Below are 14303 nucleotides of genomic sequence, written 5' to 3' on the forward strand. Positions count from 1 at the left end.
CTTTACCATAGAGCTGTATTGGGCTTTTTGTCTCTGTGTGTTTGTCTCAGAGTAGGAGACTGCAGGTAATGAGCGAGTGTGATGCAGCAGCTCTGCTGTGCTGATTGTTTTTGTCTCCATTTGCAGCAACCCAGCTGCAGACCATAATAACATCAGAATATTGTTGTATGGGCAGGAGCTTTTACCTGGGATACTTAGGCTTTGTACTCACATTCACAAAACAGCATCATGAAACTGGTTTGCCTTATGGATGTCTTACTTGCTATTTATAATGATTTGAGTCATTTGGGCACATTTTAGCCTTTAGTCCTGGAAAAAAAACCTTCTGGCCTTCTTGGGGTTAGTTGCCTTTAGCTCTGTTTTTCAACCTCTCAAAAAATTTGTTGGAAGGGGAAAAAATTTACGCTTGTGTCATGTTGCTACGATCAGGTTTTATATTCCAGGAAGCTTGCAAGAGGGATGTAATCTGATTTTTGTGTGTACATGGAATTTAGAAGATAACAATGTTTTCTTTCAACATGAAATGTGATTCATCAAAATACTTTGAGAAGTTCTTATTTTTCCTTTAACAATGAAGTGGAGGAGCTTACCTCCCAGATACAATAAAGAAGAATCAAAACAGTAAGTATTATAAAAATAAATAGAAATAAATTAGAGGAAAACTCACTTTTTAGTAGTCTGAAATTTCATGTAAAATGGGTTTGACAGAATGTTGAGCAAACTAAATTGCTACTGTGAGACGGAATGAGGATTTTGGGTCCTTTTGTTCTTGTTGTTGTTCTTTACCTCTGGCTCTAATTTAATTTAATTTCCTAGCAACAAAAGAAGGTTAACTCCTTTTTCTTGTCAAAGAAATTTTATTACTAGGCTACAGCATAAAAAAAGATAAAAGGAAGTGATTGTTGAGCAATCTTATATCAGTGTGTTGGTTGTGATGAAGTATATACTGTACTGATGTTCTGTAGGTTTAAATCTATAGATGTCCCGTGGAGTTGTTCTCACAGTATCCTCAGACGACTACTGCTTTTGTTGAGGGGAGGGATGGAAGGAGAAGGATTTGTTGATTTTATGTAATTTCAAAATGTCATATGCACTGTCTGTTAAGTGGTTGAACTTTAGGTTTATTTGCGTTAGTATTTTATCAGATTAATTTTGTTCATGGAAATAAACGACCAATTTAAAAATTCATCCTTATACACTTCTCAGCCTGGTCTCCATTTAAACCACGTGTTTTTTAAAATAATCCACTTAATTTTTAGCAACATTAATTATCTCCAAAACATGCACCTCACTGTTGTGTAACAATATGCATCTCATGCTTCTGAGATGAATTCCCACAGAGCTTTGGTGCAAATATGCCAACATTTAAAACTTAAATAAAAATGGATCCCGATAAAAGCCAATCACAGAGTTCTCCATCTGGCAAATATCTATGTACTTAACTTTATGCACATGAATATTAACAATTAAGTTAACTGGATTATTTATGTAAAATTAAGCACATATGCTGAGACCCATTTGTGTAATTTCTTTCTCACTAAGGATGTGAAAATGAATATTAATAAACTCTGCAGAAGAGTATTGCAAAGATGTCTGTATGTAGGCAGGTGCTTAATTTTTAAGGTCTGTGGAGTCAAAGTATTTGTCTGTAGAATTTAAACATGTGCAGAAGACTTGGCAGAATCAGCCCATGGGACTAAGCAGATGTATTTATAATATCAAACCACACTGGTTTACTCAGAATAAAGCCATTATTTGAGTGACTTTTCAAGCTGAAAAGACTCTGGGAATTTGGAATGGCAATGAAGTTCCGAGTATTATTAAAAGAAAAATAGTCTTGTACCAACTTCCTATTAATTTTAATTGTATTACACCTCATTCTTAATTCAAATGAACAAAACTCATCACTGACTGTAAATCCATAGGGTGTTTATTTTTACTCATATTTTCTCCCATGAAATGTATTATTAGCATATCATATTTGAGTCTTTGCTTATTGCTGATAAGTCCTTTTTCCTTTCAGCGATAATTTCATATTCAAATAGTGTATACATAAGCAATGTGATTTAATTCTCCAGTTTATTTATGTTAGAAAGGCTAGCATTTTCTAAACCACAATTTAAAGGTGTATATGGCAAGGCAAATTACAGTTTCCCAAATGAGCCAAGTTCTGTAAATTGTCAGCTTGCATTGACATGCAAAGAAAAGTTCTAAGCTGTCGCACGTTACGTGTTGTGAGGCCAGACAAAAGTAAGGTAACAAGCAAATCGAGTGAAAAGGAATTTGCCCAGCAGGAATTCCCTACAGAGTAGGTAAAATTGCAAGACTTGTGTAAATCAGTGCAGAGAGAATGGAAAAACAGATTGTAGTTATTTATCCTCATAACTTTTCCCTCATTCAAAAAAGAAATTCCATAAGCTTTCTATTTTAGGTGAAGATAGTGTCATTTAGGTCCCTGCCATGAATTGGTGATCTATTGCTGTATCTCATCAAGAGCAATTCAGCTTCTTTCTCCCAATGCAGAGAACACTGTGCATACAAAGATCTCGCTTTTCTCCAGCCGAGGTTGTACTAACATTTTACCAAGGATTTCAGTGAAAGTAGTATGTGAATATTTCTGCAAAAACATCTTTCCTAGAAGGGCACAAATTAATAGTCTTTACTATAAAGATTTAATTGGATCCTGGAAAGTATTGAGGCCAATCCTACCTCTGTAAGACATTGGTGTGCTTGTGAGAGACTAGTGCCACCAACTGAAATTAGTATAAATAAGCTTGCAGTGATTAGAGCATGTTGGCAGTATGGAAATGGTGTCAACATTTGTAGAGTGTGTTGTAGCAAACTATTCTGGGTTTGAAGGGTGCGTTGTTAACGCTTGGTGGTAGAGGACTATGGTCTGATTTATAGGCTGACTAGTAGTTTCAAGAAATTCTAACCATGAACTCAGTCAGAACCTTCTACTTATTTCTCAACTTTACTTTGTTGAGCGACTCTTGGAAAAAACTGTATGTAGGCACTGCAATGCACTCATCTCAAGCTGGTGCAGATTTTTCTAGTACCCTGTGGCACTACTTTGATTCTGCACCTTCTTATCTTAGACAAACCTGGAAGAGTGTAAGATCATCAACTATTATTGTATCACTTCTCAATCAAAGTAATTCTTACTGCGTGTTGTCAGTTGCCTTTAGAAATTAAATGATGATTGCCAGCAGCACTTGGAAGCTGATAATTACTTGACATTAGAACTAGAAGAGGAAGGCAGAGCATTCTCCAGGAATACTTTTTTGAATTTTGACATGATTTTTTTTTTCAACTCAATTTCCTGCTGTTTCATTCTTCTTGTGAACGCTTGGGCACTTGATCCTCACTGTCATGGAAACTTAACTGGATGACTGATATGCATTTTGAGGTCATTGTTGTCAAAGGGACATTTTGTTCGCTTTTAAAAAAATTATCAAGGACCAGAAATTGCAGTGGCAGGGTATGCCTCTTACTTGTTTGCCTACTTTAGAAAAAAACCCAAACAAACAAAAAACAACAAATCAAAACAAAGCAACACCAAACACCAAACAATCAAAACCATGCAAACCAATCAACCAAAAAAAAAAAACAACAAACCAAAACCAAACAACAACCAACCAAACCAACACAAACAAAAAACAAACACAAGAAAGTTAAATATTGGGCACCTCTCTACATCCACAAGTGCTGAAATACCTCTGTGGCCAGAAACAGTCATGTTGCATTGGTAGGAATAATTCTACAAGGTGAATTTCTCATTCATACGTTTGGTTCTATTGGAGAATGAAGACAAAATGCTGCTGCTTCACTTGTCTGTTGCAAAGAACACTCAAGCTCAGACATCATAGACTTGCAGAAAGCTTCTTTGCAATTAGAGTGTAGCCTATCGTTTATTTAATACATATGTGAAATTCTGATTGCACATGGGAAAAAAAATTTTAATCTACACTTGTTGGAAAAGTGGATTTTGCTTTGCTTGTTTATTTGTTTTTGTTGTTTTGCTTTTGGTATTTTTGTTTGTGGGGTTTTTTTGTGTTTTTTGTTGTTGTTGTTGTTGTTGGTTTTTTTTGGGTCTTGTTTTCATATTGTCTTCCTCTCGTTCATGGCTCACTAGAAGGGTTATAACTCCTAGGGTGAGCTGTGGTATGGGTCTAAGCTGGATAAATCCATAAAGTAGTTTTGTTTTCCGTATCTTAAATATGAGCCTGAATAGATCAGTTCTATTCCTTGATGATAGATTTCTGTTGTGGTGGGGGTGAGAAGTGAAGTTTCTTCTTTTACTCCTTGTGTGTAAAATTACTCTACTGGTTAGTTCCTGTCAGGTAGTACTTTATGAGTTCCACATGATCCTCCCTTTTTTGTCACATTATCTGGACTTCAATGTCAATACTCTCCATTATCTTTCCAGATTGTATTTATTTTGATCTTTAAAAGGGAGAGCACATTGATAAGTCTCTCCAAAATCTTGCTTTTGTGTTGATCATATCTTCTCTTGTGATGAGGCCACAGTCTAATCTTTACTGAAAGATATTGCCTGGGCTTTCCCATTCATTGTCTTCATTATTACAGACTTTGTACAGCTACTACACAACCATAACTTTCTATTAGTTAAGTAAGTGTAGTTTCAACTACAGTGTAGTCTTGCCATCACTTTTCAGTTTAATGTGGCCTCCACTCAAACTTTGTCCAAGTAAATTCTGCCATTTTATAAGTGCTTCCTGATATGGATCACCCATAACTTACCTGCATACAAATTACACACATTAAAATGTCCAACTTTTTGATACACACACACAAAAAAATCTATAATGAAAATAAAATATCCCTCTGAATGGTGGACTTCAATGGGAAATACCACTTGCAACGGTATTAGTCAAATTTCTACTTTTTCTCATGTTCCTACATTTGAATTACACAAGTACTCCAACTCAATGATTTATAATATGTGTATGAGTATATTTTAAAACCTTCTTTGGCTTTTTTGATGAGTCCTTTCTTGTTTAATTGTCTCATCAAAGTCTCTGAAATCAAATATATTAACCTTTTGTTGCCAACAGTCTAGCTGTTTGTCAGAGTAAACTTAAATCTTCCTCCTCAGGAGAAAAAGTGAATAAAGGCTTGTTTCAGTCAACTTTGTGGTACTTAAGTTGCTTAAACACACAGACCTCCAACATTAAGAAGAATCTGAGAGTAGTTATATAGTACATACTTAGGGTGGTATTGAGTAGCTGTATAGGGATTTAAATAGTTACTTCTTATCCATAAGAGAATATGGGCTTGAAAAAAGTTGTAAGAGTCAGTAGGAAGGTGAGTATCCAGTTAGGAACCCACTAATCTGGCGATGAGAAGAATTCGAGAGTGAATATATTTTTATTTCCTTATGCCATACTTTTTCTTCCATCAGATTATTTTCTGTGTAATTTCTACCCTGTTCCCTTAGAAACAGGAGGAAGGGTTAGAATACTCCAGCTAGCAGCATATATTACATGATGTTTCCATCCTTCTCCTGAACAGTTACATACTTAGTTGCTAGACTAATGTCCACGTGTGTCAGAGGAAGGGATTGGTGACATAATGTCAATCCAGGAGCAGTGCAGGATCTTGACATGAGCCACTGCCTCACCCCAAGTGAGGTACTTGCTGGAGCATGTGTCAGTTCACTTTCAGTCCAGCAGGAAAACAGAACTTTCCAGGGGGTTTGGCCTCTTGCAACTGAATGAATAAGTACTGTATCCTTTTAAATTTTGAACTCTGCTCCATGTCTTGATCCTTCCACTCCTACCTGTGCACAGCAGTACACAAGCCTTGGGAGAGTGAAGTAAAGGGCTTGTGATAACCTGGGATTTAAAGGCACAGGACAGATGATCATGCACATCTGAAGGTCTGAAGGTGTCCTATAACAAAATATTGACAATGATAGCCACACTGCTTAGGTTGGAGAATTTAGTGAGTCCACTTAACATCTTAATTTGTACAGGTTGCCTTTGACCTTGTGGATGTTGAAAGTTCAGTACTACTGGAGCAGATGTTTGGTGACTATTATAAATGACAAAAGAACACTTTCATATTCTACTTGTCTAGCAACGCAGTTCTTAAAATGTGATGTCATTAGCCTGCAGATAGCTTCTACCAAATTACAGGAATTCTAAAATTGGTTTAGAAGCACCAAATTAGACTCCTCTCCTGTAAAACATCAAATATATTATGCTGTGGTTTTCTTTAATGGTAGTAGCCTGGAAAACAACACCTTTTGCTAAGTTTCACAGCAGAAGATTCTTGCCTCTGTAGCCTTTACCATATTCAGAAACATGCGTTCAAAATCGGCATGGGGATGTTGTAGCATAACAACTTTTGAAGCTGCTTTGAACCAGCAAATTCAACTGTAAGAAAAATCAATACTGTTAAGTCAGTTTTAACCACAAACAGGGCAAAAGGGAAAAGAAAATAAACAAAAAATATGTAGGGAGCAAAAGAGGTGGACTTAGCAGAAAATTTTAAGTTGGGCAAAATGCTATCTGACAACTGTGTTACCTAGCACAAGGAAAGGAGCATATTGCTCTTCCATGGGAAACCTAAGGAGATTCTAGCCTGTGTCAAGTCCTAAATATCACAAGTACTTTTCTGAAAAATATGTGTGCACTCAGATTCCTTAGCAAAGTTGCTGTTTTATTGGAATACACTGAAGGTCAGTCCTATGTCCGTTAAAGTCAAAGATAGGATGTGTGCTGACAGAAAATGAGATCAAAGTTTTTCTGAGTCATTTCTACTGTGGTTTATTGCAAGCAAATAATAGTGATACTTGCTATAGAGTGAAATGAGGTTTTATATAGAAATGTTTGAGATACTATTTAAAACTCTGTCATTGAATAATTACTTTTTAGACTGAGGCTATTGAAAGGCCAGGAGGATGTGAATGGGCAGGTTTTGAGGAATGTTGAAATTACAGGCGAGTGTGGATACTGCGAGAGTGGGCTAAGTTACACTCTAGGAAACAAATATTCCTAACTGACTTGGTCGTTCAGTAACCTTTGGTCCTTTCATAGGCAGTCTTAAGCTTTTCTGTCCTGGGAGGATATTGTACAACAAGCTGGGGTGGGTGTTTACAGTGTGCTGTCTAGATCTTACTAAATCCCTGTGTGGCTACACCCAGTGCATGTGAAGTGTGGCCACACATGCTATGAATATTCTCTAGCAATATCCATCCTGATCCACTGGACTAATTTCCTGGTGCTAGCTGTTCTCTGACTGAGTAGATGCACAGTCCAAGCAACCCCAGAGGCTGCTTTCCCACTGCTGTCTTTATAGTTCTTGCAAAGTATGGTTTGCCTTGCTTGGGGATGTGGTTTTCCTCTGAAAACATATTTCAAATGTTTAACTCTGAGTACTCTCCTAACTTTGCTCTTCTGGAGATACAGGTTAGAGGTTGAGTGTCTAGAAAGCAGTACTGCAGAGAAGGACCTGAGAATCTTGCTAGACTACAGATTGACCATGAGCCAGCAATGTGCCTTCGTGGCTAAGAAGGCCAATGGTATCCTGGGGTGCAATAGGAAGAGTGTGACCAGCAGGTTGAGGGAGGTTTTCCTCTCCCTCTACTCTGTCCTGGTGAGGCTGCATCTGGAATACTGCATCCAGTTCTGGGCTTCCCAGTTTAAGAAAGACAAGGAACTACTGGAGACAGTTCAGTGGAGAGCTACAAAGATGATTAGGAGTCTGGAGTATCTTATGAGGAAAAGCTGAGAGAGCTGGGTCTGTTCAGCCTGGAGACGAGAAGACTGAGAGGGGATCTTGACAATGCTTATAAATATCTGAAGGGTGGGTGTCAAGAGGATTGGACCAGACTCTTTTCAGTTGTGCCTGATGACAGGCTAAGAGGCAACAGGCACAGACTGAGACTTATTTACTTTGAGGGCACCAGAACACTTGAACAGGCTGCCCAGAGAGGTTGTGGAGTCTCCTTCTCTGGAGATATTCAAAACTGCCTGCATGTGATCCTGTGTGATCTGCTCTAGGCGAACCTCCTTTAACATGGGGGATATATTAAATGATCTACAGGAGTCCCTTCAAACCCTAACCATTCTGTAATTCTTTCTGTCCCTGAGTTTTAGATTCCTACCACATGCTTGTAGCTTATTAATTGTGGTAAGTTTTAACTAAATGCATGACTGTTATGCTTTTTGCCTTTGCATTAAAATATTTAGGATACACAGCATTCCTAATTACTAACTTTGCTTCATCTTCCTTCATCTTGAATGTCTTGGCAATGATATTTTTGAGATGGGATATGTTAATCCCTTTGTTGAGATCAGCCATATGCTCTTTTCTTCTGATTATAATTACTTTCTTTTTATAAATTGCCATGGTATTATTTAATGTACATTGATGAGGGAATTTTCACTTTAACCAGCAGGGAAAATGTTACAGGTGTGAACTGTACTGTGTAATAATCTTCACAAGAGCTTTCTGATTTTTATTTTTGACAGGTTTTCATCAAAACTGTACTCTTATTGAAGTTGAAATGTTGGACAAAATGGATTGATTCTGACAAACTTTGATAAGAAAAAGTTGATACATTAAGTTTTGACAATTTTGATTCATTTTCTCTTGACTTGACATTTTAATATCAGCTAATGCTATGCTTAATATCATATACACATATAATTTGCATTTAAGCTTATGTTAATCTTCTTCCAATCTCTTTTTCTGCTTCAAGGCAAGGTTAACTAAAACTTTGCCATTCCTGGCAGATGTTACTCAAACCATTCATAAAGATCTCCAGTCTGTTACCTCCAAGAGTGATCTATTCTAGTATTTTCATTTTTTTTCCAATCCAGAACAAAAATAAATGTGCAATATTTGGTTTCACAGTGAAATATTTCAGTTGTAGACTAGCTCAACAATAACTTGTCCTGATATTTTAAGCAGTGGTTTCTTCATATTGTAAAAGCTAAGAACAGGTGTGTCTAGTGTCTATGAAGGTCAGGTTGTGTTGGGAGACTGAAAAAGAACCCAAAACAACATCACCAACAATAATAACAACAACAACAACAAACCTACAACACCTCCCCAAGAAGATGCCTTTGGTTTGTGGAGTTCTTTTTTTTTTTTTTTTTAAATTAGGCTCACTTATATGCTTTAAATTATCACCAAACTGGTACCAGATATTCAGAAATTTGATTTAGGATTTAGTTTCTGGTTTGCTCCAATGTGGTATAAAACTGACTGCATTTCTGAGTTTCCTGTCATTTCCCCGTCACCATAAATCCTTCCAATCATGATCTGTTTTCTTCTGCTATAATCTGGTTTAGGATTCTTCATTTACCTCTCCTTGTTCTTTGTTTTGCCTTGCACAACTACCCTGAGATTGTTTTGTTTGTTTGAATTGTCTTGTTTTGTTTTCCCTAAACAAAAGTTCTGATTAGAAAAACAGCACCCATCAAAACCTAGACTTGCACAGTTCCAGCTCTAGGGAATCTGGCTTTGACTCAGCCTTGCAGATTGAGGTCTCCTGCAGCTCTGGAGTTGTGCTGGAGACTCCACCAAGGGAGCATGTAAATAAACATAAACCTGTGGTTTCATGGAATTTGCCACTGTAGCTTAAGTTCAAAGCCTCCAACGAGACATCTGAAATGGTGATCTGGAGATTTAGGAGATTAATAATGTAAGAGAAATATTTGTACCCCTGCGTGGCTGTTTTCTACCTGTTTTCCATTAGGGTAAATCTGCAGAAGTCTTCTTTCACATGGCAATTGGCCCATCTGCATGCAGTGACAGATTCGCTGTGAGATACATACACGTATGGACATGGATATTTGATTAGAAAGCGCATGTTGCACTCGAAGTTTGTGAGGTAGCCAATTCCTTTATAATTTGATATGTGTAATTCGGTCATAACAGCTGGCCCAAAATGACGTCTAACAGGCTTCTCAGGTTGCATGTTTCTGAGCTGGAAGTAAATGTTTCCTTACTTTGTACTACTTAAGGTGAATCAGTGCAACTCTGATGTCATCTTGCAGGTTTTAAAAAATACGGAGATAATGTCAGCCTAACTGTTAACATGCTTTTGTCTTGTTGGTATTTTTTCTGAGGCATAGTGTTCAGCATTTTACAAATGTTGTATTGGCATGGTAATTAAATCTAGATTGGATAGCTCTCTGTATATAGAATGCAAATACAAATGGTGATCACATATAAGAACCTGGAAGAAAAAAAAAGTGATGTCAGAATACATTTCACCAAAAGCATCACACTGTGATTTTTAAAAAAATTTAAGCTACAGATGAAATAAAAATCCAATATAGGCCATTTTCTTTTTAATAACTGTGCTTCATTTTTCAAAGGCAAAAATTAAATCATACAGCTTTTTTGAATATGTACATGTAGTAGCAGACATAATTTTGTTTTCTTATAGAAAATAGCTAACATTTTAAAGGCTGTTGAAGAGCTATAGGCTATATTTAAAACCAGAATTAATGCATATTCTAACCCTCAACATGGCTTTGAAAATATCAAACAGCATTTATTAAGCGGAGAAAGTTAAATGTAAGGTCACATTTCTCAATCTCTAAGCATCTAACAGATCGAATTGGGAAAACAATTTCTGACCACAAAAGAGAAGAAACAGTTGTATTTCTATTTTCACACTAGCTCAAATTAGGCTAACTTGTCCTGATGCAATACATCTGTTTAGAAATAAATCTAGATTGTTTTAGGGCATGCACCTCTCTCTCTCAATTTCTGATGAAGAATGATGAAGATAATTGTTTTGACATCACCGTTTGCCTTTTTAATACCAATAATATTATGCTTAATAGTAAATCAAGATGACCTGGCAGTTATATATTCAGGTTGAACAGATGAAAGAGAGACAAAATACTCAATGAGGTCAAAACAAAAATTCATTTTGATTGGTCTTTGATCTAACCATTTTATTGAGTGAAAATAAAAAAGTAAATTTATTTGAACTTTTCTATTATGAGAGTTCTAACTGGATATTTTCTGCTTTTTATGGCTGAATATCAAGACTGAATATTTCTGTTTTATGTGATAGTATTAGGAGAAAGCTATGCTAGTGATCAGTAAATATTAATGATAAAATACTTTCTATTCATAAATTAATTATTTCACATGCCAAATTTTTACACAGAAACATTCACTAGTGTTTAATGTAATGAAGCAAAATATAGAAGTTGAAATAATAAACTATAGTGGATTTTTAAAAGTATTTTTGTTTCAGGTCATCTCTAAACTTCTGCATCTGTTCTTGTTTTGAACAAATACAATTTTGAAATGTTGTAATACTTGCAAGTGTAGTTCCTAAGCACTCCAGTTCATTTTCTTGTCACTGCAGGAGACATTTATTATTGCCAATCTCAAAGGAAAGCTATAGTCTTGAGTGGGAAATGAAAAAGGTAATTTTCATTAAAATACAACAACTAACTTGCATGAAAATTTGAGACTACAGCCAATTCAGCCATATAAATAAAACAGATGTTTTCTTGTGATAAAAGTGGGAAAAACATGGCAGAAAATTAAAAAAAAAATGACTTTTTATGCCTACTTGAATGATTATACATATTTCACACCGATGAAATACCAGATCCAGAGGACATTCCTACTAATTCTTGAACCTCTCCCTTTATACTAGGGTCTCTAACTGGGGTTTCTAATCCATGAGAGGCAGCTTATCTGTCTCCAATTAAAAATTATGATCTATGTATGGTTAATGAAAATGAAGTCCATCAAGAATGTGATCATGGCACAAGGTATTTGAAACTCCTTCCCGGGAAATATTTGAGCGAATTTAAGAGTCTAAATACTTCTGATTTCAGGTGGTTGGCCTTTTGATGAAAAAAATCAGTGAAGGCAGATACTTTTCAAAACTAATTAAATTGTTTTGAAACAGCCATTTTGAAAGTTTTCCCAAAAATCATTGAAGACTAGATTTTTCCATCAAAATCTATTAGGGGATACTTTCAAGGAGCATGGTTAGATAAACAAATTGTTTGTTTTCCAAGGATCGTATGTAAAGGATCTGACAATATTCTCAAAAATCATTGAAGTGTGTTTCTGCCTGTCTGTAGACTGCTCAGAAAGGAAGGGACCTGACTCAACACCTTGCTTTCCCCTGACAGCCAAGGGACCTGGCTGCCTTCATGTTGCTCCGTCTGGCACTTCAGGAACTGGAATAGAGCCATTACTGGGTGGAGAAACCACTGAGGAGGCTGTGACAGCAAGGCTTGCTGAACATTAACTTTAAAAAATGACTTCTCAACTTGTGAGGCTCAAAACTAATCAGAAGAGCGCGCCGTTTAAAGCATTGATAGTGGCGGAAGAGAGAGCCTGTGTTGTCCCACACAAAGTAAAAGATGAACATGGAGACTGCAATAAATAAGCAATTGTAGATGTTCTTGAAGGTCATGCTCTTGAAGGTCAAGCTTTATCACAGTGTTTAACTTGACTAATTTTTTTTTTTCTCCTGTTAATTTTTAGGGCCAGCTATGTTGTCAGCTCAACAAAATGAGACAAAGAAAATCTTCAGGTAGATTACGTTCATGTAAGTGCTTTATTTAATTGCTGTACTTGTTGGAGCCAAGCTCTAAAATGCAGAACTGGTGTACTGTGTATTAGAAACACTTTTAATGAACAAAAGCTGGTTTAAATGATGACAGCTCCTCACAACTCTGAAAACCATACCACTTAAGCATGTTTTGCCCATGCTATTCAAGGTTTTTCTTGTACACAGGTAAAATATTGAAGAACCGGGAAAAGATGAATACAAAATGACTTAGATTTTAGTGTTGTCAGTAATTTTTTTTAAATGATATTGTATAATGTAGTATCTATACCTTACACCCTTGATACATTTTTTCAAAATAAAAGCAGTGGCTTGGAGCTGGAATAGTAGAAAATCAGTAAGTCTGAATCTTAACTTCAAAATATTTTTTTTTTTTATTCCACTATCAACAGCAGTAACAACTGCTTAGTACTACAGTAACATGTTGACTCTTGGCATGAATGCATTTAGAAAAACTGATTGCACATTGACTGGTGTAAAGGCGCACACACACAAAAATATTTAGTTTTCTTTCACTTCTAGAAAACCTTGGAAATGAAATAATTATTTAACCACTACCATTGTCACCAGTAGAATGCAGTTTATCAGATTGTTCTCCTGGATAAAGTATGATAAAGGTTATCCTGTAAATAGACTATTATAATATGGGTTTCAAATGTCCTTCAGATATAGAGTCATAAGTAAAGTCAAGGGTTTATGGATTTTCTTTAAAAGCATACAAAACACTCACCATTATTGATATTAATAGCTTTTGAAGTATTCCATTTTGAAGTATCCTATGTGGATGATTTTAAAGGTGGGGATAGTATTTTTAACTCTAATCACCAAGCATGAGCTTTCAAAATATGTTTCACTCAATTTGAGGCATGGTGGGCGAAAACACGAAAATCTGTGTAAAGGGAAAAATTTGATAGAATTTTGGAGCATCAGATTATTTTGCTGAGACAGATCTTTTTATTTGTATTCTTTCTTCATACTATAAAAGCCATATATCACATTTTATGTAATATTATATTATATAACTAATATTTAGTCATTAGTGTCCCAATTCTATTAAATGTTAAAGTTTTACTCTGATAAGTGTCATATTTAATTTTTGTATTTGTATTAATTTGTAAGGGTCTAATTGTTAAGGGTATGAAGGAAAAACCAAATACTTATTTTGGAATAGCTCTTTGGCAGGGTTGTCTTAGTCTGATTCATAAGATGACACTGACACTGTGAAATACAAATTGCCAGTTCTTTGTTCCAGATTAGTTCTTTCTGCTTTCAAATGTATTCTTAAAAAGAGTAAGACAATTCCCAATACTCAGAGTTGAATCATAGTTCTTTCTGAACCACAGTTATCCCTGAATAAGTCAGTTTGTAGACTAGCTGTTAGACTAAGAAATCTCAGAAAAAAAAAAAAAAACCAACAAAACCAAAACCAAAGACATTTTACTTTGCTAGGGAACATTGCAGTAAAAGTAACGGAAAAAAGCAGAGGTCTAATAAAATCAAATCATGACAGGTAAATAAAGGAGAAATTAGTGGTATTTAAGGAAATGTGTTAAGTGTATGTAATTATCTTTGAAAGAGTCTTGTTATTGAGGTAGAGAAAGAGGGCAAACTGCTGACTTTGAATGTCAGTGTGTAAGAAGAATTGCTGCAAATTGAAGTAGACTCAGCTGCTATTAATGCCTGAATTTAATTTTTTCCCCTGATGCGT

Source organism: Nesoenas mayeri (assembly GCF_963082525.1).
Source record: "Nesoenas mayeri genome assembly, chromosome: 1".
NCBI classification, from domain to species: domain Eukaryota; kingdom Metazoa; phylum Chordata; class Aves; order Columbiformes; family Columbidae; genus Nesoenas; species Nesoenas mayeri.